This window comes from Amblyomma americanum, chromosome 8 (genome assembly GCF_052857255.1).
Source record: "Amblyomma americanum isolate KBUSLIRL-KWMA chromosome 8, ASM5285725v1, whole genome shotgun sequence".
NCBI classification, from domain to species: domain Eukaryota; kingdom Metazoa; phylum Arthropoda; class Arachnida; order Ixodida; family Ixodidae; genus Amblyomma; species Amblyomma americanum.
In genome coordinates this window covers 131543830-131568133 of record NC_135504.1, presented here as the reverse complement: position 1 = coordinate 131568133, position 24304 = coordinate 131543830, and positions in this window count along the sequence as shown.

Here is a 24304-nt window from a genome sequence, read left to right as displayed (position 1 = left end):
TCTCTCGTCTACTCTTCGAGGACTTGTAAAATCGATGCTCGTGAATCTTGCTAGTTTCGATCTAAAACGATGTATCCCGTTTTTTTGAGCCGGTATACAAGTTCTCGCGCAGTTCTGAGAAAAAAGTTTACACCTTTCCCTCGTGTACTCATCGACGACTTGTAAAAGCGATGCTTGTGAATCTTGCTAGTTTCGATCTAAAACGATGTATCCCGTTGTTTTGAGCCGGAATACAAGTTTTCGTGCAGTTCTGAGAGAAAAAGTTTACACCTTTCTCTCGTCTACTCTTCGAGGAATTGTAAAATCGATGCTCGTGAATCTTGCTAGTTTCGATCTAAAACGATGAATCCTGTTGTTTTGAGCCGGAATACAAGTTTTCGCGCAGTTCTGAGAGAAAAAGTTTACACCTTTCTCTCGTCTACTCTTCGACGAGTTGTAAAATCGATGCTCGTGAATCTTGCTAGTTTCGATCTAAAACGATGTATTCCGTTGTTTTGAGCCGGAATTCAAGTTTTCGCGCAGTTCTGAGAAAAAAAGTTTACACCTTTCTCTCGTCTACTCTTCGACGACTTGTAAAATCGATGCTCGTGAATCTAGCTAGTTTCGATCTAAAACGATGTATCCCGTTTTTTTGAGCCGGTATACAAGTTCTCGCGCAGTTCTGAGAAAAAAGTTTACACCTTTCCCTCGTGTACTCATCGACGACTTGTAAAAGCGATGCTTGTGAATCTTGCTAGTTTCGATCTAAAACGATGTATCCCGTTGTTTTGAGCCGGAATACAAGTTTTCGTGCAGTTCTGAGAGAAAAAGTTTACACCTTTCTCTCGTCTACTCTTCGAGGACTTGTAAAATCGATGCTCGTGAATCTTGCTAGTTTCGATCTAAAACGATGAATCCTGTTGTTTTGAGCCGGAATACAAGTTTTCGCGCAGTACTGAGAGAAAAAGTTTACACCTTTCTCTCGTCTACTCTTCGACGACTTGTAAAATCGATGCTCGTGAATCTTGCTAGTTTCGATCTAAAACGATGTATCCCGTTGTTTTGAGCCGGAATACAAGTTTTCGCGCAGTTCTGAGAGAAAGTGTACACCTTTCTCTCGTCTACTCTTCGAAGACTTGTAAAATAGATGCTCGTGAATCTTGCTAGTTTCGATCTAAAACGATGTATCCCGTTTTTTTGAGCCGGAATACAAGTTTTCGCGCAGTTCTAAGAGAAAAAGTTTACACCTTTCTCTCGTCTACTCTTCGACGACTTGTAATATCGATGCTCGTGAATCTTGCTAGTTTCGATCTAAAACGATGTATTCCGTTGTTTTGAGCCGGAATACAAGTTTTCGCGCAGTTCTGAGAGAAAAAGTTTACACCTTTCTCTCGTTTACTCTTCGACGACTTGTAAAATCAATGCTCGTGAATCTTGCTAGTTTCGATCTACAACGATGTATCTCGTTGTTTTGAGCTGGAATAGAAGTTTTCGCGCAGTTCTGAGAGAAAAAGTTTACGCCTTTCTCTCGTCTACTCTTCGAGGACTTGTAAAATCGATGCTCGTGAATCTTGCTAGTTTCGATCTAAAACGATGTAACCCGTTATTCTGAGCCGGAATACAAGTTCTGACGCAGTTCTGAGAGAAAACGTTTACACCTTTCTCTCGTCTACTCTTCGAGGACTTGTAAAATCGATGCTCGTGAATCTTGCCAGTTTCGATCTAAAACGATGAATCCCGTTGTTTTGAGCCGGAATACAAGTTTTCGCGCAGTTCTGAGAGAAAAAGTTTACACCTTTCTCTCGTGTACTCATCGACGACTTGTAAAAGCGATGCTTGTGAATCCTGCTAGTTTCGATCTAAAACGATGTATCCCGTTGTTTTGAGCCGGAATACAAGTTTTCGTGCAGTTCTGAGAGAAAAAGTTTACACCTTTCTCTCGTCTACTCTTCGAGGACTTGTAAAATAGATGCTCGTGAATCTTGCTAGTTTCGATCTAAAACGATGAATCCTGTTGTTTTGAGCCGGAATACAAGTTTTCGCGCAGTTCTGAGAGAAAAAGCTTACACCTTTCTCTCGTCTACTCTTCGACGACTTGTAAAATCGATGCTCGTGAATCTTGCTCGTTTCGATCTAAAACGATGTATCCCGTTGTTTTGAGCCGGAATACAAGTTATCGCGCAGTTCTGAGAGAAAACGTTTACGCCTTTCTCTCGTCTACTCTTCGAGGACTTGTAAAATCGATGCTCGTGAATCTTGCTAGTTTCGATCTAAAACGATGTAACCCGTTGTTTTGAGCCGGAATACAAGTTATCGCGCAGTTCTGAGAGAAAAAGTTTACACCTTTCTCTCGTCTACTCTTCGACGACTTGTAAAATCGATGCTCGTGAATCTTGCTAGTTTCAATCTAAAACGATGTATCCTGTTGTTTTGAGCCGGAATACAAGTTTTCGTGCAGTTCTGAGAGAAAAAGTTTACACCTTTCTCTTGTCTACTCTTCGACGAGTTGTAAAATCGATGCTCGTGAATCTTGCTAGTTTCGATCTAAAACGATGTATTCCGTTGTTTTGAGCCGGAATACAAGTTTTCGCGCAGTTCTGAGAAAAAAAGTTTACACCTTTCTCTCGTTTACTCTTCGACGACTTGTAAAATCGATGCTCGTGAATCTTGCTAGTTTCGATCTAAAACGATGTATCCCGTTTTTTTGAGCCGGTATACAAGTTCTCGCGCAGTTCTGAGAAAAAAGTTTACACCTTTCCCTCGTGTACTCATCGACGACTTGTAAAAGCGATGCTTGTGAATCTTGCTAGTTTCGATCTAAAACGATGTATCCCGTTGTTTTGAGCCGGAATACAAGTTTTCGTGCAGTTCTGAGAGAAAAAGTTTACACCTTTCTCTCGTCTACTCTTCGAGGAATTGTAAAATCGATGCTCGTGAATCTTGCTAGTTTCGATCTAAAACGATGAATCCTGTTGTTTTGAGCCGGAATACAAGTTTTCGCGCAGTTCTGAGAGAAAAAGTTTACACCTTTCTCTCGTCTACTCTTCGACGACTTGTAAAATCGATGCTCGTGAATCTTGCTAGTTTCAATCTAAAACGATGTATCCTGTTGTTTTGAGCCGGAATACAAGTTTTCGTGCAGTTCTGAGAGAAAAAGTTTACACCTTTCTCTTGTCTAATCTTCGACGAGTTGTAAAATCGATGCTCGTGAATCTTGCTAGTTTCGATCTAAAACGATGTATTCCGTTGTTTTGAGCCGGAATACAAGTTTTAGCGCAGTTCTGAGAAAAAAAGTTTACACCTTTCTCTCGTCTACTCTTCGACGACTTGTAAAATCGATGCTCGTGAATCTTGCTAGTTTCGATCTAAAACGATGTATCCCGTTTTTTTGAGCCGGTATACAAGTTCTCGCGCAGTTCTGAGAAAAAAGTTTACACCTTTCCCTCGTGTACTCATCGACGACTTGTAAAAGCGATGCTTGTGAATCTTGCTAGTTTCGATCTAAAACGATGTATCCCGTTGTTTTGAGCCGGAATACAAGTTTTCGTGCAGTTCTGAGAGAAAAAGTTTACACCTTTCTCTCGTCTACTCTTCGAGGAATTGTAAAATCGATGCTCGTGAATCTTGCTAGTTTCGATCTAAAACGATGAATCCTGTTGTTTTGAGCCGGAATACAAGTTTTCGCGCAGTTCTGAGAGAAAAAGTTTACACCTTTCTCTCGTCTACTCTTCGAGGACTTGTAAAATCGATGCTCGTGAATCTTGCTAGTTTCGATCTAAAACGATGAATCCCGTTGTTTTGAGCCGGAATACAAGTTTTCGCGCAGTTCTGAGAGAAAAAGTTTACACCTTTCTCTCGTCTACTCTTCGACGACTTGTAAAATCGATGCTCGTGAATCTTGCTAGTTTCGATCTAAAACGATGTATCCTGTTGTTTTGAGCCGGAATACAAGTTTTCGTGCAGTTCTGAGAGAAAAAGTTTACACCTTTCTCTTGTCTACTCTTCGACGAGTTTACTGTAAAATCGATGCTCGTGAATCTTGCTAGTTTCGATCTAAAACGATGTATTCCGTTGTTTTGAGCCGGAATAGAAGTTTTCGCGCAGTTCTGAGAAAAAAAGTTTACACCTTTCTCTCGTCTACTCTTCGACGACTTGTAAAATCGATGCTCGTGAATCTTGCTAGTTTCGATCTAAAACGATGTATCCCGTTTTTTTGAGCCGGTATACAAGTTCTCGCGCAGTTCTGAGAAAAAGTTTACACCTTTCCCTCGTGTACTCATCGACGACTTGTAAAAGCGATGCTTGTGAATCTTGCTAGTTTCGATCTAAAACGATGTATCCCGTTGTTTTGAGCCGGAATACAAGTTTTCGTGCAGTTCTGAGAGAAAAAGTTTACACCTTTCTCTCGTCTCCTCTTCGAGGACTTGTAAAATCGATGCTCGTGAATCTTGCTAGTTTCGATCTAAAACGATGAATCCTGTTGTTTTGAGCCGGAATACAAGTTTTCGCGCAGTTCTGAGAGAAAAAGTTTACACCTTTCTCTAGTCTACTCTTCGACGACTTGTAAAATCGATGCTCGTGAATCTTGCTCGTTTCGATCTAAAACGATGTATCCCGTTGTTTTGAGCCGGAATACAAGTTTTCGTGCAGTTCTGAAAGAAAAAGTTTACACCTTTCTCTCGTCTACTCTTCGACGAGTTGTAAAATCGATGCTCGTGAATCTTGCTAGTTTCGATCTAAAACGATGTATTCCGTTGTTTTGAGCCGGAATATAAGTTTTCGCGCAGTTCTGAGAAAAAAAGTTTACACCTTTCTCTCGTCTACTCTTCGACGACTTGTAAAATCGATGCTCGTGAATCTTGCTAGTTTCGATCTAAAACGATGTATCCCGTTTTTTTGAGCCGGAATACAAGTTTTCGTGCAGTTCTGAGAGAAAAAGTTTACACCTTTCTCTCGTCTACTCTTCGAGGACTTGTAAAATCGATGCTCTTGAATCTTGCTCGTTTCGATCTAAAACGATGTATCCCGTTGTTTTGAGCCGGAATACAAGTTTTCGCGCAGTTCTGAGAGAAAAAGTTTACAATTTTCTCTCGTCTACTCGTCGACGACTTGTAAAATCGATGCTCGTGAATCTTGCTAGTTTCGATCTAAAACGATGTATTCCGTTGTTTTGAGCCGGAATACAAGTTTTCGCGCAGTTCTGAGAGAAAAAGTTGACACCTTTCTCTCGTCTACTCTTCGAGGACTTGTAAAATCGATGCTCGTGAATCTTGCTAGTTTCGATCTAAAACGATGTATTCCGTTGTTTTGAGCCGGAATACAAGTTTTCGCGCAGTTCTGAGAAAAAAAGTTTACGACTTTCTCTCGTCTACTCTTCGACGACTTGTAAAATCGATGCTCGTGAATCTTGCTAGTTTCGATCTAAAACGATGTATCCCGTTTTTTTGAGCCGGTATACAAGTTCTCGCGCAGTTCTGAGAAAAAAGTTTACACCTTTCCCTCGTGTACTCATCGACGACTTGTAAAAGCGATGCTTGTGAATCTTGCTAGTTTCGATCTAAAACGATGTATCCCGTTGTTTTGAGCCGGAATACAAGTTTTCGTGCAGTTCTGAGAGAAAAAGTTTACACCTTTCTCTCGTTTACTCTTCGACGACTTGTAAAATCAATGCTCGTGAATCTTGCTAGTTTCGATCTACAACGATGTATCTCGTTGTTTTGAGCTGGAATAGAAGTTTTCGCGCAGTTCTGAGAGAAAAAGTTTACGCCTTTCTCTCGTCTACTCTTCGAGGACTTGTAAAATCGATGCTCGTGAATCTTGCTAGTTTCGATCTAAAACGATGTAACCCGTTGTTCTGAGCCGGAATACAAGTTCTGACGCAGTTCTGAGAGAAAACGTTTACGCCTTTCTCTCGTCTACTCTTCGAGGACTTGTAAAATCGATGCTCGTGAATCTTGCTAGTTTCGATCTAAAACGATGAATCCCGTTGTTTTGAGCCGGAATACAAGTTTTCGCGCAGTTCTGAGAGAAAAAGTTTACACCTTTCTCTCGTGTACTCATCGACGACTTGTAAAAGCGATGCTTGTGAATCTTGCTAGTTTCGATCTAAAACGATGTATCCCGTTGTTTTGAGCCGGAATACAAGTTTTCGTGCAGTTCTGAGAGAAAAAGTTTACACCTTTCTCTCGTCTACTCTTCGAGGACTTGTAAAATCGATGCTCGTGAATCTTGCTAGTTTCGATCTAAAACGATGAATCCTGTTGTTTTGAGCCGGAATACAAGTTTTCGCGCAGTTCTGAGAGAAAAAGCTTACACCTTTCTCTCGTCTACTCTTCGACGACTTGTAAAATCGATGCTCGTGAATCTTGCTCGTTTCGATCTAAAACGATGTATCCCGTTGTTTTGAGCCGGAATACAAGTTATCGCGCAGTTCTGAGAGAAAAAGTTTACGCCTTTCTCTCGTCTACTCTTCGAGGACTTGTAAAATCGATGCTCGTGAATCTTGCTAGTTTCGATCTAAAACGATGTAACCCGTTGTTCTGAGCCGGAATACAAGTTCTGACGCAGTTCTGAGAGAAAACGTTTACACCTTTCTCTCGTCTACTCTTCGAGGACTTGTAAAATCGATGCTCGTGAATCTTGCTAGTTTTGATCTAAAACGATGAATCCCGTTGTTTTGAGCCGGAATACAAGTTTTCGCGCAGTTCTGAGAGAAAAAGTTTACGCCTTTCTCTCGTCTACTCTTCGAGGACTTGTAAAATCGATGCTCGTGAATCTTGCTAGTTTCGATCTAAAACGATGTAACCCGTTGTTCTGAGCCGGAATACAAGTTCTGACGCAGTTCTGAGAGAAAAAGTTTACACCTTTCTCTCGTCTACTCTTCGACGACTTGTAAAATCGATGCTCGTGAATCTTGCTAGTTTCAATCTAAAACGATGTATCCTGTTGTTTTGAGCCGGAATACAAGTTTTCGTGCAGTTCTGAGAGAAAAAGTTTACACCTTTCTCTTCTCTACTCTTCGACGAGTTGTAAAATCGATGCTCGTGAATCTTGCTAGTTTCGATGTAAAACGATGTATTCCGTTGTTTTGAGCCGGAATACAAGTTTTCGCGCAGTTCTGAGAAAAAAAGTTTACACCTTTCTCTCGTCTACTCTTCGACGACTTGTAAAATCGATGCTCGTGAATCTTGCTAGTTTCGATCTAAAACGATGTATCCCGTTTTTTTGAGCCGGTATACAAGTTCTCGCGCAGTTCTGAGAAAAAAGTTTACACCTTTCCCTCGTGTACTCATCGACGACTTGTAAAAGCGATGCTTGTGAATCTTGCTAGTTTCGATCTAAAACGATGTATCCCGTTGTTTTGAGCCGGAATACAAGTTTTCGTGCAGTTCTGAGAGAAAAAGTTTACACCTTTCTCTCGTCTACTCTTCGAGGAATTGTAAAATCGATGCTCGTGAATCTTGCTAGTTTCGATCTAAAACGATGAATCCTGTTGTTTTGAGCCGGAATACAAGTTTTCGCGCAGTTCTGAGAGAAAAAGTTTACACCTTTCTCTCGTCTACTCTTCGACGAGTTGTAAAATCGATGCTCGTGAATCTTGCTAGTTTCGATCTAAAACGATGTATTCCGTTGTTTTGAGCCGGAATACAAGTTTTCGCGCAGTTCTGAGAAAAAAAGTTTACACCTTTCTCTCGTCTACTCTTCGACGACTTGTAAAATCGATGCTCGTGAATCTTGCTAGTTTCGATCTAAAACGATGTATCCCGTTTTTTTGAGCCGGTATACAAGTTCTCGCGCAGTTCTGAGAAAAAAGTTTACACCTTTCCCTCGTGTACTCATCGACGACTTGTAAAAGCGATGCTTGTGAATCTTGCTAGTTTCGATCTAAAACGATGTATCCCGTTGTTTTGAGCCGGAATACAAGTTTTCGTGCAGTTCTGAGAGAAAAAGTTTACACCTTTCTCTCGTCTACTCTTCGAGGACTTGTAAAATCGATGCTCGTGAATCTTGCTAGTTTCGATCTAAAACGATGAATCCTGTTGTTTTGAGCCGGAATACAAGTTTTCGCGCAGTACTGAGAGAAAAAGTTTACACCTTTCTCTCGTCTACTCTTCGACGACTTGTAAAATCGATGCTCGTGAATCTTGCTAGTTTCGATCTAAAACGATTTATCCCGTTGTTTTGAGCCGGAATACAAGTTTTCGCGCAGTTCTGAGAGAAAGTGTACACCTTTCTCTCGTCTACTCTTCGAAGACTTGTAAAATAGATGCTCGTGAATCTTGCTAGTTTCGATCTAAAACGATGTATCCCGTTTTTTTGAGCCGGAATACAAGTTTTCGCGCGGTTCTAAGAGAAAACGTTTACACCTTTCTCTCGTCTACTCTTCGACGACTTGTAATATCGATGCTCGTGAATCTTGCTAGTTTCGATCTAAAACGATGTATTCCGTTGTTTTGAGCCGGAATACAAGTTTTCGCGCAGTTCTGAGAGAAAAAGTTTACACCTTTCTCTCGTTTACTCTTCGACGACTTGTAAAATCAATGCTCGTGAATCTTGCTAGTTTCGATCTACAACGATGTATCTCGTTGTTTTGAGCTGGAATAGAAGTTTTCGCGCAGTTCTGAGAGAAAAAGTTTACGCCTTTCTCTCGTCTACTCTTCGAGGACTTGTAAAATCGATGCTCGTGAATCTTGCTAGTTTCGATCTAAAACGATGTAACCCGTTGTTCTGAGCCGGAATACAAGTTCTGACGCAGTTCTGAGAGAAAACGTTTACACCTTTCTCTCGTCTACTCTTCGAGGACTTGTAAAATCGATGCTCGTGAATCTTGCTAGTTTCGATCTAAAACGATGAATCCCGTTGTTTTGAGCCGGAATACAAGTTTTCGCGCAGTTCTGAGAGAAAAAGTTTACACCTTTCTCTCGTGTACTCATCGACGACTTGTAAAAGCGATGCTTGTGAATCCTGCTAGTTTCGATCTAAAACGATGTATCCCGTTGTTTTGAGCCGGAATACAAGTTTTCGTGCAGTTCTGAGAGAAAAAGTTTACACCTTTCTCTCGTCTACTCTTCGAGGACTTGTAAAATAGATGCTCGTGAATCTTGCTAGTTTCGATCTAAAACGATGAATCCTGTTGTTTTGAGCCGGAATACAAGTTTTCGCGCAGTTCTGAGAGAAAAAGCTTACACCTTTCTCTCGTCTACTCTTCGACGACTTGTAAAATCGATGCTCGTGAATCTTGCTAGTTTCAATCTAAAACGATGTATCCTGTTGTTTTGAGCCGGAATACAAGTTTTCGTGCAGTTCTGAGAGAAAAAGTTTACACCTTTCTCTTGTCTACTCTTCGACGAGTTGTAAAATCGATGCTCGTGAATCTTGCTAGTTTCGATCTAAAACGATGTATTCCGTTGTTTTGAGCCGGAATACAAGTTTTCGCGCAGTTCTGAGAAAAAAAGTTTACACCTTTCTCTCGTCTACTCTTCGACGACTTGTAAAATCGATGCTCGTGAATCTTGCTAGTTTCGATCTAAAACGATGTATCCCGTTTTTTTGAGCCGGTATACAAGTTCTCGCGCAGTTCTGAGAAAAAAGTTTACACCTTTCCCTCGTGTACTCATCGACGACTTGTAAAAGCGATGCTTGTGAATCTTGCTAGTTTCGATCTAAAACGATGTATCCCGTTGTTTTGAGCCGGAATACAAGTTTTCGTGCAGTTCTGAGAGAAAAAGTTTACACCTTTCTCTCGTCTACTCTTCGAGGAATTGTAAAATCGATGCTCGTGAATCTTGCTAGTTTCGATCTAAAACGATGAATCCTGTTGTTTTGAGCCGGAATACAAGTTTTCGCGCAGTTCTGAGAGAAAAAGTTTACACCTTTCTCTCGTCTACTCTTCGAGGACTTGTAAAATCGATGCTCGTGAATCTTGCTAGTTTCGATCTAAAACGATGAATCCCGTTGTTTTGAGCCGGAATACAAGTTTTCGCGCAGTTCTGAGAGAAAAAGTTTACACCTTTCTCTCATCTACTCTTCGACGACTTGTAAAATCGATGCTCGTGAATCTTGCTAGTTTCGATCTAAAACGATGTATCCTGTTGTTTTGAGCCGGAATACAAGTTTTCGTGCAGTTCTGAGAGAAAAAGTTTACACCTTTCTCTTGTCTACTCTTCGACGAGTTTACTGTAAAATCGATGCTCGTGAATCTTGCTAGTTTCGATCTAAAACGATGTATTCCGTTGTTTTGAGCCGGAATAGAAGTTTTCGCGCAGTTCTGAGAAAAAAAGTTTACACCTTTCTCTCGTCTACTCTTCGACGACTTGTAAAATCGATGCTCGTGAATCTTGCTAGTTTCGATCTAAAACGATGTATCCCGTTTTTTTGAGCCGGTATACAAGTTCTCGCGCAGTTCTGAGAAAAAGTTTACACCTTTCCCTCGTGTACTCATCGACGACTTGTAAAAGCGATGCTTGTGAATCTTGCTAGTTTCGATCTAAAACGATGTATCCCGTTGTTTTGAGCCGGAATACAAGTTTTCGTGCAGTTCTGAGAGAAAAAGTTTACACCTTTCTCTCGTCTCCTCTTCGAGGACTTGTAAAATCGATGCTCGTGAATCTTGCTAGTTTCGATCTAAAACGATGAATCCTGTTGTTTTGAGCCGGAATACAAGTTTTCGCGCAGTTCTGAGAGAAAAAGTTTACACCTTTCTCTCGTCTACTCTTCGACGACTTGTAAAATCGATGCTCGTGAATCTTGCTCGTTTCGATCTAAAACGATGTATCCCGTTGTTTTGAGCCGGAATACAAGTTTTCGTGCAGTTCTGAAAGAAAAAGTTTACACCTTTCTCTCGTCTACTCTTCGACGAGTTGTAAAATCGATGCTCGTGAATCTTGCTAGTTTCGATCTAAAACGATGTATTCCGTTGTTTTGAGCCGGAATATAAGTTTTCGCGCAGTTCTGAGAAAAAAAGTTTACACCTTTCTCTCGTCTACTCTTCGACGACTTGTAAAATCGATGCTCGTGAATCTTGCTAGTTTCGATCTAAAACGATGTATCCCGTTTTTTTGAGCCGGAATACAAGTTTTCGTGCAGTTCTGAGAGAAAAAGTTTACACCTTTCTCTCGTCTACTCTTCGAGGACTTGTAAAATCGATGCTCTTGAATCTTGCTCGTTTCGATCTAAAACGATGTATCCCGTTGTTTTGAGCCGGAATACAAGTTTTCGCGCAGTTCTGAGAGAAAAAGTTTACAATTTTCTCTCGTCTACTCGTCGACGACTTGTAAAATTGATGCTCGTGAATCTTGCTAGTTTCGATCTAAAACGATGAATCCTGTTGTTTTGAGCCGGAATACAAGTTTTCGCGCAGTACTGAGAGAAAAAGTTTACACCTTTCTCTCGTCTACTCTTCGACGACTTGTAAAATCGATGCTCGTGAATCTTGCTAGTTTCGATCTAAAACGATGTATCCCGTTGTTTTGAGCCGGAATACAAGTTTTCGCGCAGTTCTGAGAGAAAGTGTACACCTTTCTCTCGTCTACTCTTCGAAGACTTGTAAAATAGATGCTCGTGAATCTTGCTAGTTTCGATCTAAAACGATGTATCCCGTTTTTTTGAGCCGGAATACAAGTTTTCGCGCAGTTCTAAGAGAAAAAGTTTACACCTTTCTCTCGTCTACTCTTCGACGACTTGTAATATCGATGCTCGTGAATCTTGCTAGTTTCGATCTAAAACGATGTATTCCGATGTTTTGAGCCGGAATACAAGTTTTCGCGCAGTTCTGAGAGAAAAAGTTTACACCTTTCTCTCGTTTACTCTTCGACGACTTGTAAAATCAATGCTCGTGAATCTTGCTAGTTTCGATCTACAACGATGTATCTCGTTGTTTTAAGCTGGAATAGAAGTTTTCGCGCAGTTCTGAGAGAAAAAGTTTACGCCTTTCTCTCGTCTACTCTTCGAGGACTTGTAAAATCGATGCTCGTGAATCTTGCTAGTTTCGATCTAAAACGATGTAACCCGTTGTTCTGAGCCGGAATACAAGTTCTGACGCAGTTCTGAGAGAAAACGTTTACACCTTTCTCTCGTCTACTCTTCGAGGACTTGTAAAATCGATGCTCGTGAATCTTGCTAGTTTCGATCTAAAACGATGAATCCCGTTGTTTTGAGCCGGAATACAAGTTTTCGCGCAGTTCTGAGAGAAAAAGTTTACACCTTTCTCTCGTGTACTCATCGACGACTTGTAAAAGCGATGCTTGTGAATCCTGCTAGTTTCGATCTAAAACGATGTATCCCGTTGTTTTGAGCCGGAATACAAGTTTTCGTGCAGTTCTGAGAGAAAAAGTTTACACCTTTCTCTCGTCTACTCTTCGAGGACTTGTAAAATAGATGCTCGTGAATCTTGCTAGTTTCGATCTAAAACGATGAATCCTGTTGTTTTGAGCCGGAATACAAGTTTTCGCGCAGTTCTGAGAGAAAAAGCTTACACCTTTCTCTCGTCTACTCTTCGACGACTTGTAAAATCGATGCTCGTGAATCTTGCTAGTTTCAATCTAAAACGATGTATCCTGTTGTTTTGAGCCGGAATACAAGTTTTCGTGCAGTTCTGAGAGAAAAAGTTTACACCTTTCTCTTGTCTACTCTTCGACGAGTTGTAAAATCGATGCTCGTGAATCTTGCTAGTTTCGATCTAAAACGATGAATCCTGTTGTTTTGAGCCGGAATACAAGTTTTCGCGCAGTTCTGAGAGAAAAAGTTTACACCTTTCTCTCGTCTACTCTTCGACGACTTGTAAAATCGATGCTCGTGAATCTTGCTAGTTTCAATCTAAAACGATGTATCCTGTTGTTTTGAGCCGGAATACAAGTTTTCGTGCAGTTCTGAGAGAAAAAGTTTACACCTTTCTCTTGTCTACTCTTCGACGAGTTGTAAAATCGATGCTCGTGAATCTTGCTAGTTTCGATCTAAAACGATGTATTCCGTTGTTTTGAGCCGGAATACAAGTTTTCGCGCAGTTCTGAGAAAAAAAGTTTACACCTTTCTCTCGTCTACTCTTCGACGACTTGTAAAATCGATGCTCGTGAATCTTGCTAGTTTCGATCTAAAACGATGTATCCCGTTTTTTTGAGCCGGTATACAAGTTCTCGCGCAGTTCTGAGAAAAAAGTTTACACCTTTCCCTCGTGTACTCATCGACGACTTGTAAAAGCGATGCTTGTGAATCTTGCTAGTTTCGATCTAAAACGATGTATCCCGTTGTTTTGAGCCGGAATACAAGTTTTCGTGCAGTTCTGAGAGAAAAAGTTTACACCTTTCTCTCGTCTACTCTTCGAGGAATTGTAAAATCGATGCTCGTGAATCTTGCTAGTTTCGATCTAAAACGATGAATCCTGTTGTTTTGAGCCGGAATACAAGTTTTCGCGCAGTTCTGAGAGAAAAAGTTTACACCTTTCTCTCGTCTACTCTTCGAGGACTTGTAAAATCGATGCTCGTGAATCTTGCTAGTTTCGATCTAAAACGATGAATCCCGTTGTTTTGAGCCGGAATACAAGTTTTCGCGCAGTTCTGAGAGAAAAAGTTTACACCTTTCTCTCGTCTACTCTTCGACGACTTGTAAAATCGATGCTCGTGAATCTTGCTAGTTTCGATCTAAAACGATGTATCCTGTTGTTTTGAGCCGGAATACAAGTTTTCGTGCAGTTCTGAGAGAAAAAGTTTACACCTTTCTCTTGTCTACTCTTCGACGAGTTTACTGTAAAATCGATGCTCGTGAATCTTGCTAGTTTCGATCTAAAACGATGTATTCCGTTGTTTTGAGCCGGAATAGAAGTTTTCGCGCAGTTCTGAGAAAAAAAGTTTACACCTTTCTCTCGTCTACTCTTCGACGACTTGTAAAATCGATGCTCGTGAATCTTGCTAGTTTCGATCTAAAACGATGTATCCCGTTTTTTTGAGCCGGTATACAAGTTCTCGCGCAGTTCTGAGAAAAAGTTTACACCTTTCCCTCGTGTACTCATCGACGACTTGTAAAAGCGATGCTTGTGAATCTTGCTAGTTTCGATCTAAAACGATGTATCCCGTTGTTTTGAGCCGGAATACAAGTTTTCGTGCAGTTCTGAGAGAAAAAGTTTACACCTTTCTCTCGTCTCCTCTTCGAGGACTTGTAAAATCGATGCTCGTGAATCTTGCTAGTTTCGATCTAAAACGATGAATCCTGTTGTTTTGAGCCGGAATACAAGTTTTCGCGCAGTTCTGAGAGAAAAAGTTTACACCTTTCTCTCGTCTACTCTTCGACGACTTGTAAAATCGATGCTCGTGAATCTTGCTCGTTTCGATCTAAAACGATGTATCCCGTTGTTTTGAGCCGGAATACAAGTTTTCGTGCAGTTCTGAAAGAAAAAGTTTACACCTTTCTCTCGTCTACTCTTCGACGAGTTGTAAAATCGATGCTCGTGAATCTTGCTAGTTTCGATCTAAAACGATGTATTCCGTTGTTTTGAGCCGGAATATAAGTTTTCGCGCAGTTCTGAGAAAAAAAGTTTACACCTTTCTCTCGTCTACTCTTCGAGGACTTGTAAAATTGATGCTCTTGAATCTTGCTCGTTTCGATCTAAAACGATGTATCCCGTTGTTTTGAGCCGGAATACAAGTTTTCGCGCAGTTCTGAGAGAAAAAGTTTACAATTTTCTCTCGTCTACTCGTCGACGACTTGTAAAATCGATGCTCGTGAATCTTGCTAGTTTCGATCTAAAACGATGTATTCCGTTGTTTTGAGCCGGAATACAAGTTTTCGCGCAGTTCTGAGAGAAAAAGTTTACACCTTTCTCTCGTCTACTCGTCGACGACTTGTAAAATCAATGCTCGTGAATCTTGCTAGATTCGATCTACAACGATGTATCTCGTTGTTTTGAGCTGGAATACAAGTTTTCGCGCAGTTCTGAGAGAAAAAGTTTACACCTTTCTCTCGTCTACTCTTCGACGACTTGTAAAATCGATGCTCGTGAATCTTGCTAGTTTCGATCTAAAACGATGTATCCCGTTGTTTTGAGCCGGAATACAAGTTTTCGTGCAGTTCTGAGAGAAAAAGTTTACACCTTTCTACTCTTCGACGACTTGTAAAATCGATGCTCGTGAATCTTGCTAGTTTCGATCTAAAACAATGTATTCTGTTGTTTTGAGCCGGAATACAAGTTTTCACGCAGTTCTGAGAGAAAAAGTTTACAATTTTCTCTCGTCTACTCGTCGACGATTTGTAAAATCGATGCTCGCGAATCTTACTAGTTCCGATCTAAAACGATGTATACCGTTGTTTTGAGCCGGAATACAAGTTTTCGTGCAGTTCTGAGAGAAAAAGTGTACACCTTTCTCTCGTCTACTCTTCGAAGACTTGTAAAATCGATGCTCGTGAATCTTGCTAGTTTCGATCTAAAACGATGAATCCTGTTGTTTTGAGCCGGAATACAAGTTTTCGCGCAGTACTGAGAGAAAAAGTTTACACCTTTCTCTCGTCTACTCTTCGACGACTTGTAAAATCGATGCTCGTGAATCTTGCTAGTTTCGATCTAAAACGATGTATCCCGTTGTTTTGAGCCGGAATACAAGTTTTCGCGCAGTTCTGAGAGAAAGTGTACACCTTTCCCTCGTCTACTCTTCGAAGACTTGTAAAATAGATGCTCGTGAATCTTGCTAGTTTCGATCTACAACGATGTATCTTGTTGTTTTGAGCTGGAATAGAAGTTTTCGCGCAGTTCTGAGAGAAAAAGTTTACGCCTTTCTCTCGTCTACTCTTCGAGGACTTGTAAAATCGATGCTCGTGAATCTTGCTAGTTTCGATCTAAAACGAAGTAACCCGTTGTTCTGAGCCGGAATACAAGTTCTGACGCAGTTCTGAGAGAAAACGTTTACACCTTTCTCTCGTCTACTCTTCGAGGACTTGTAAAATCGATGCTCGTGAATCTTGCTAGTTTCGATCTAAAACGAATCCCGTTGTTTTGTGCCGGAATACAAGTTTTCGCGCAGTTCTGAGAGAAAAAGTTTACACCTTTCTCTCGTCTACTCTTCGACGACTTGTAAAATCGATGCTCGTGAATCTTGCTAGTTTCGATCTAAAACGATGTATCCTGTTGTTTTGAGCCGGATTACAAGTTTTCGTGCAGTTCTGAGAGAAAAAGTTTACACCTTTCTCTTGTCTACTCTTCGACGAGTTGTAAAATCGATGCTCGTGAATCTTGCTAGTTTCGATCTAAAACGATGTATTCCGTTGTTTTGAGCCGGAATACAAGTTTTCGCGCAGTTCTGAGAAAAAAAGTTTACACCTTTCTCTCGTCTACTCTTCGACGACTTGTAAAATCGATGCTCTTGAATCTTGCTCGTTTCGATCTAAAACGATGTATCCCGTTTTTTTGAGCCGGTATACAAGTTCTCGCGCAGTTCTGAGAAAAAAGTTTACACCTTTCCCTCGTGTACTCATCGACGACTTGTAAAAGCGATGCTTGTGAATCTTGCTAGTTTCGATCTAAAACGATGTATCCCGTTGTTTTGAGCCGGAATACAAGTTTTCGTGCAGTTCTGAGAGAAAAAGTTTACACCTTTCTCTCGTCTACTCTTCGAGGACTTGTAAAATCGATGCTCGTGAATCTTGCTAGTTTCGATCTAAAACGATGAATCCTGTTGTTTTGAGCCGGAATACAAGTTTTCGCGCAGTACTGAGAGAAAAAGTTTACACCTTTCTCTCGTCTACTCTTCGACGACTTGTAAAATCGATGCTCGTGAATCTTGCTAGTTTCGATCTAAAACGATGTATCCCGTTGTTTTGAGCCGGAATACAAGTTTTCGCGCAGTTCTGAGAGAAAGTGTACACCTTTCTCTCGTCTACTCTTCGAAGACTTGTAAAATAGATGCTCGTGAATCTTGCTAGTTTCGATCTAAAACGATGTATCCCGTTTTTTTGAGCCGGAATACAAGTTTTCGCGCAGTTCTAAGAGAAAAAGTTTACACCTTTCTCTCGTCTACTCTTCGACGACTTGTAATATCGATGCTCGTGAATCTTGCTAGTTTCGATCTAAAACGATGTATTCCGTTGTTTTGAGCCGGAATACAAGTTTTCGCGCAGTTCTGAGAGAAAAAGTTTACACCTTTCTCTCGTTTACTCTTCGACGACTTGTAAAATCAATGCTCGTGAATCTTGCTAGTTTCGATCTACAACGATGTATCTCGTTGTTTTGAGCTGGAATAGAAGTTTTCGCGCAGTTCTGAGAGAAAAAGTTTACGCCTTTCTCTCGTCTACTCTTCGAGGACTTGTAAAATCGATGCTCGTGAATCTTGCTAGTTTCGATCTAAAACGATGTAACCCGTTGTTCTGAGCCGGAATACAAGTTCTGACGCAGTTCTGAGAGAAAACGTTTACACCTTTCTCTCGTCTACTCTTCGAGGACTTGTAAAATCGATGCTCGTGAATCTTGCTAGTTTCGATCTAAAACGATGAATCCCGTTGTTTTGAGCCGGAATACAAGTTTTCGCGCAGTTCTGAGAGAAAAAGTTTACACCTTTCTCTCGTGTACTCATCGACGACTTGTAAAAGCGATGCTTGTGAATCTTGCTAGTTTCGATCTAAAACGATGTATCCCGTTGTTTTGAGCCGGAATACAAGTTTTCGTGCAGTTCTGAGAGAAAAAGTTTACACCTTTCTCTCGTCTACTCTTCGAGGACTTGTAAAATCGATGCTCGTGAATCTTGCTAGTTTCGATCTAAAACGATGAATCCTGTTGTTTTGAACCGGAATACAAGTTTTCGCGCAGTTCTGAGAGAAAAAGCTTACACCTTTCTCTCGTCTACTCTTCGACGACTTGTAAAATCGATGCTCGTGAATCTTGCTCGTTTCGATCTAAAACGATGTATCCCGTTGTTTTGAGCCGGAATACAAGTTATCGCGCAGTTCTGAGAGAAAAAGTTTACGCCTTTCTCTCGTCTACTCTTCGAGGACTTGTAAAATCGATGCTCGTGAATCTTGCTAGTTTCGATCTAAAACGATGTAACCCGTTGTTCTGAGCCGGAATACAAGTTCTGACGCAGTTCTGAGAGAAAACGTTTACACCTTTCTCTCGTCTACTCTTCGAGGACTTGTAAAATCGATGCTCGTGAATCTTGCTAGTTTTGATCTAAAACGATGAATCCCGTTGTTTTGAGCCGGAATACAAGTTTTCGCGCAGTTCTGAGAGAAAAAGTTTACACCTTTCTCTCGTCTACTCTTCGACGACTTGTAAAATCGATGCTCGTGAATCTTGCTAGTTTCAATCTAAAACGATGTATCCTGTTGTTTTGAGCCGGAATACAAGTTTTCGTGCAGTTCTGAGAGAAAAAGTTTACACCTTTCTCTTGTCTACTCTTCGACGAGTTGTAAAATCGATGCTCGTGAATCTTGCTAGTTTCGATCTAAAACGATGTATTCCGTTGTTTTGAGCCGGAATACAAGTTTTCGCGCAGTTCTGAGAAAAAAAGTTTACACCTTTCTCTCGTCTACTCTTCGACGACTTGTAAAATCGATGCTCGTGAATCTTGCTAGTTTCGATCTAAAACGATGTATCCCGTTTTTTTGAGCCGGTATACAAGTTCTCGCGCAGTTCTGAGAAAAAAGTTTACACCTTTCCCTCGTGTACTCATCGACGACTTGTAAAAGCGATGCTTGTGAATCTTGCTAGTTTCGATCTAAAACGATGTATCCCGTTGTTTTGAGCCGGAATACAAGTTTTCGTGCAGTTCTGAGAGAAAAAGTTTACACCTTTCTCTCGTCTACTCTTCGAGGAATTGTAAAATCGATGCTCGTGAATCTTGCTAGTTTCGATCTAAAACGATGAATCCTGTTGTTTTGAGCCGGAATACAAGTTTTCGCGCAGTTCTGAGAGAAAAAGTTTACACCTTTCTCTCGTCTACTCTTCGACGAGTTGTAAAATCGATGCTCGTGAATCTTGCTAGTTTCGATCTAAAACGATGTATTCCGTTGTTTTGAGCCGGAATACAAGTTTTCGCGCAGTTCTGAGAAAAAAAGTTTACACCTTTCTCTCGTCTACTCTTCGACGACTTGTAAAATCGATGCTCGTGAATCTTGCTAGTTTCGATCTAAAACGATGTATCCCGTTTTTTTGAGCCGGTATACAAGTTCTCGCGCAGTTCTGAGAAAAAAGTTTACACCTTTCCCTCGTGTACTCATCGACGACTTGTAAAAGCGATGCTTGTGAATCTTGCTAGTTTCGATCTAAAACGATGTATCCCGTTGTTTTGAGCCGGAATACAAGTTTTCGTGCAGTTCTGAGAGAAAAAGTTTACACCTTTCTCTCGTCTACTCTTCGAGGACTTGTAAAATCGATGCTCGTGAATCTTGCTAGTTTCGATCTAAAACGATGAATCCTGTTGTTTTGAGCCGGAATACAAGTTTTCGCGCAGTACTGAGAGAAAAAGTTTACACCTTTCTCTCGTCTACTCTTCGACGACTTGTAAAATCGATGCTCGTGAATCTTGCTAGTTTCGATCTAAAACGATGTATCCCGTTGTTTTGAGCCGGAATACAAGTTTTCGCGCAGTTCTGAGAGAAAGTGTACACCTTTCTCTCGTCTACTCTTCGAAGACTTGTAAAATAGATGCTCGTGAATCTTGCTAGTTTCGATCTAAAACGATGTATCCCGTTTTTTTGAGCCTGAATACAAGTTTTCGCGCAGTTCTAAGAGAAAAAGTTTACACCTTTCTCTCGTCTACTCTTCGACGACTTGTAATATCGATGCTCGTGAATCTTGCTAGTTTCGATCTAAAACGATGTATTCCGTTGTTTTGAGCCGGAATACAAGTTTTCGCGCAGTTCTGAGAGAAAAAGTTTACACCTTTCTCTCGTTTACTCTTCGACGACTTGTAAAATCAATGCTCGTGAATCTTGCTAGTTTCGATCTACAACGATGTATCTCGTTGTTTTGAGCTGGAATAGAAGTTTTCGCGCAGTTCTGAGAGAAAAAGTTTACGCCTTTCTCTCGTCTACTCTTCGAGGACTTGTAAAATCGATGCTCGTGAATCTTGCTAGTTTCGATCTAAAACGATGTAACCCGTTGTTCTGAGCCGGAATACAAGTTCTGACGCAGTTCTGAGAGAAAACGTTTACACCTTTCTCTCGTCTACTCTTCGAGGACTTGTAAAATCGATGCTCGTGAATCTTGCTAGTTTCGATCTAAAACGATGAATCCCGTTGTTTTGAGCCGGAATACAAGTTTTCGCGCAGTTCTGAGAGAAAAAGTTTACACCTTTCTCTCGTGTACTCATCGACGACTTGTAAAAGCGATGCTTGTGAATCCTGCTAGTTTCGATCTAAAACGATGTATCCCGTTGTTTTGAGCCGGAATACAAGTTTTCGTGCAGTTCTGAGAGAAAAAGTTTACACCTTTCTCTCGTCTACTCTTCGAGGACTTGTAAAATAGATGCTCGTGAATCTTGCTAGTTTCGATCTAAAACGATGAATCCTGTTGTTTTGAGCCGGAATACAAGTTTTCGCGCAGTTCTGAGAGAAAAAGCTTACACCTTTCTCTCGTCTACTCTTCGACGACTTGTAAAATCGATGCTCGTGAATCTTGCTCGTTTCGATCTAAAACGATGTATCCCGTTGTTTTGAGCCGGAATACAAGTTATCGCGCAGTTCTGAGAGAAAAAGTTTACGCCTTTCTCTCGTCTACTCTTCGAGGACTTGTAAAATCGATGCTCGTGAATCTTGCTAGTTTCGATCTAAAACGATGTAACCCGTTGTTTTGAGCCGGAATACAAGTTATCGCGCAGTTCTGAGAGAAAAAGTTTACACCTTTCTCTCGTCTACTCTTCGACGACTTGTAAAATCGATGCTCGTGAATCTTGCTAGTTTCAATCTAAAACGATGTATCCTGTTGTTTTGAGCCGGAATACAAGTTTTCGTGCAGTTCTGAGAGAAAAAGTTTACACCTTTCTCTTGTCTACTCTTCGACGAGTTGTAAAATCGATGCTCGTGAATCTTGCTAGTTTCGATCTAAAACGATGTATTCCGTTGTTTTGAGCCGGAATACAAGTTTTCGCGCAGTTCTGAGAAAAAAAGTTTACACCTTTCTCTCGTCTACTCTTCGACGACTTGTAAAATCGATGCTCGTGAATCTTGCTAGTTTCGATCTAAAACGATGTATCCCGTTTTTTTGAGCCGGTATACAAGTTCTCACGCAGTTCTGAGAAAAAAGTTTACACCTTTCCCTCGTGTACTCATCGACGACTTGTAAAAGCGATGCTTGTGAATCTTGCTAGTTTCGATCTAAAACGATGTATCCCGTTGTTTTGAGCCGGAATACAAGTTTTCGTGCAGTTCTGAGAGAAAAGTTTACACCTTTCTCTCGTCTACTCTTCGAGGAATTGTAAAATCGATGCTCGTGAATCTTGCTAGTTTCGATCTAAAACGATGAATCCTGTTGTTTTGAGCCGGAATACAAGTTTTCGCGCAGTTCTGAGAGAAAAAGTTCACACCTTTCTCTCGTCTACTCTTCGACGAGTTGTAAAATCGATGCTCGTGAATCTTGCTAGTTTCGATCTAAAACGATGTATTCCGTTGTTTTGAGCCGGAATACAAGTTTTCGCGCAGTTCTGAGAAAAAAAGTTTACACCTTTCTCTCGTCTACTCTTCGACGACTTGTAAAATCGATGCTCGTGAATCTTGCTAGTTTCGATCTAAAACGATGTATCCCGTTTTTTTGAGCCGGTATACAAGTTCTCGCGCAGTTCTGAGAAAAAAGTTTACACCTTTCCCTCGTGTACTCATCGACGACTTGTAAAAGCGATGCTTGTGAATCTTGCTAGTTTCGATTTAAAACGATGTATCCCGTTGTTTTGAGCCGGAATACAAGTTTTCGTGCAGTTCTGAGAGAAAAAGTTTACACCTTTCTCTCGTCTACTCTTCGAGGACTTGTAAAATCGATGCTCGTGAATCTTGCTAGTTTCGATCTAAAACGATGAATCCTGTTGTTTTGAGCCGGAATACAAGTTTTCGCGCAGTACTGAGAGAAAAAGCTTACACCTTTCTCTCGTCTACTCTTCGACGACTTGTAAAATCGATGCTCGTGAATCTTGCTAGTTTCGATCTAAAACGATGTATCCCGTTGTTTTGAGCCGGAATACAAGTTTTCGCGCAGTTCTGAGAGAAAGTGTACACCTTTCTCTCGTCTACTCTTCGAAGACTTGTAAAATAGATGCTCGTGAATCTTGCTAGTTTCGATCTAAAACGATGTATCCCGTTTTTTTGAGCCGGAATACAAGTTTTCGCGCAGTTCTAAGAGAAAAAGTTTACACCTTTCTCTCGTCTACTCTTCGACGACTTGTAATATCGATGCTCGTGAATCTTGCTAGTTTCGATCTAAAACGATGTATTCCGTTGTTTTGAGCCGGAATACAAGTTTTCGCGCAGTTTTGAGAGAAAAAGTTTACACCTTTCTCTCGTTTACTCTTCGACGACTTGTAAAATCAATGCTCGTGAATCTTGCTAGTTTCGATCTACAACGATGTATCTCGTTGTTTTGAGCTGGAATAGAAGTTTTCGCGCAGTTCTGAGAGAAAAAGTTTACGCCTTTCTCTCGTCTACTCTTCGAGGACTTGTAAAATCGATGCTCGTGAATCTTGCTAGTTTCGATCTAAAACGATGTAACCCGTTGTTCTGAGCCGGAATACAAGTTCTGACGCAGTTCTGAGAGAAAACGTTTACACCTTTCTCTCGTCTACTCTTCGAGGACTTGTAAAATCGATGCTCGTGAATCTTTCTAGTTTCGATCTAAAACGATGAATCCCGTTGTTTTGAGCCGGAATACAAGTTTTCGCGCAGTTCTGAGAGAAAAAGTTTACACCTTTCTCTCGTGTACTCATCGACGACTTGTAAAAGCGATGCTTGTGAATCCTGCTAGTTTCGATCTAAAACGATGTATCCCGTTGTTTTGAGCCGGAATACAAGTTTTCGTGCAGTTCTGAGAGAAAAAGTTTACACCTTTCTCTCGTCTACTCTTCGAGGAATTGTAAAATCGATGCTCGTGAATCTTGCTAGTTTCGATCTAAAACGATGAATCCTGTTGTTTTGAACCGGAATACAAGTTTTCGCGCAGTTCTGAGAGAAAAAGCTTACACCTTTCTCTCGTCTACTCTTCGACGACTTGTAAAATCGATGCTCGTGAATCTTGCTCGTTTCGATCTAAAACGATGTATCCCGTTGTTTTGAGCCGGAATACAAGTTATCGCGCAGTTCTGAGAGAAAAAGTTTACGCCTTTCTCTCGTCTACTCTTCGAGGACTTGTAAAATCGATGCTCGTGAATCTTGCTAGTTTCGATCTAAAACGATGTAACCCGTTGTTCTGAGCCGGAATACAAGTTCTGACGCAGTTCTGAGAGAAAACGTTTACACCTTTCTCTCGTCTACTCTTCGAGGACTTGTAAAATCGATGCTCGTGAATCTTGCTAGTTTTGATCTAAAACGATGAATCCCGTTGTTTTGAGCCGGAATACAAGTTTTCGCGCAGTTCTGAGAGAAAAAGTTTACACCTTTCTCTCGTCTACTCTTCGACGACTTGTAAAATCGATGCTCGTGAATCTTGCTAGTTTCAATCTAAAACGATGTATCCTGTTGTTTTGAGCCGGAATACAAGTTTTCGTGCAGTTCTGAGAGAAAAAGTTTACACCTTTCTCTTGTCTACTCTTCGACGAGTTGTAAAATCGATACTCGTGAATCTTGCTAGTTTCGATCTAAAACGATGTATTCCGTTGTTTTGAGCCGGAATACAAGTTTTCGCGCAGTTCTGAGAAAAAAAGTTTACACCTTTCTCTCGTCTACTCTTCGACGACTTGTAAAATTGATGCTCGTGAATCTTGCTAGTTTCGATCTAAAACGATGTATCCCGTTTTTTTGAGCCGGTATACAAGTTCTCGCGCAGTTCTGAGAAAAAAGTTTACACCTTTCCCTCGTGTACTCATCGACGACTTGTAAAAGCGATGCTTGTGAATCTTGCTAGTTTCGATCTAAAACGATGTATCCCGTTGTTTTGAGCCGGAATACAAGTTTTCGTGCAGTTCTGAGAGAAAAAGTTTACACCTTTCTCTCGTCTACTCTTCGAGGAATTGTAAAATCGATGCTCGTGAATCTTGCTAGTTTCGATCTAAAACGATGAATCCTGTTGTTTTGAGCCGGAATACAAGTTTTCGCGCAGTTCTGAGAGAAAAAGTTTACACCTTTCTCTCGTCTACTCTTCGACGACTTGTAAAATCGATGCTCGGGAATCTTGCTCGTTTCGATCTAAAACGATGTATCCCGTTGTTTTGAG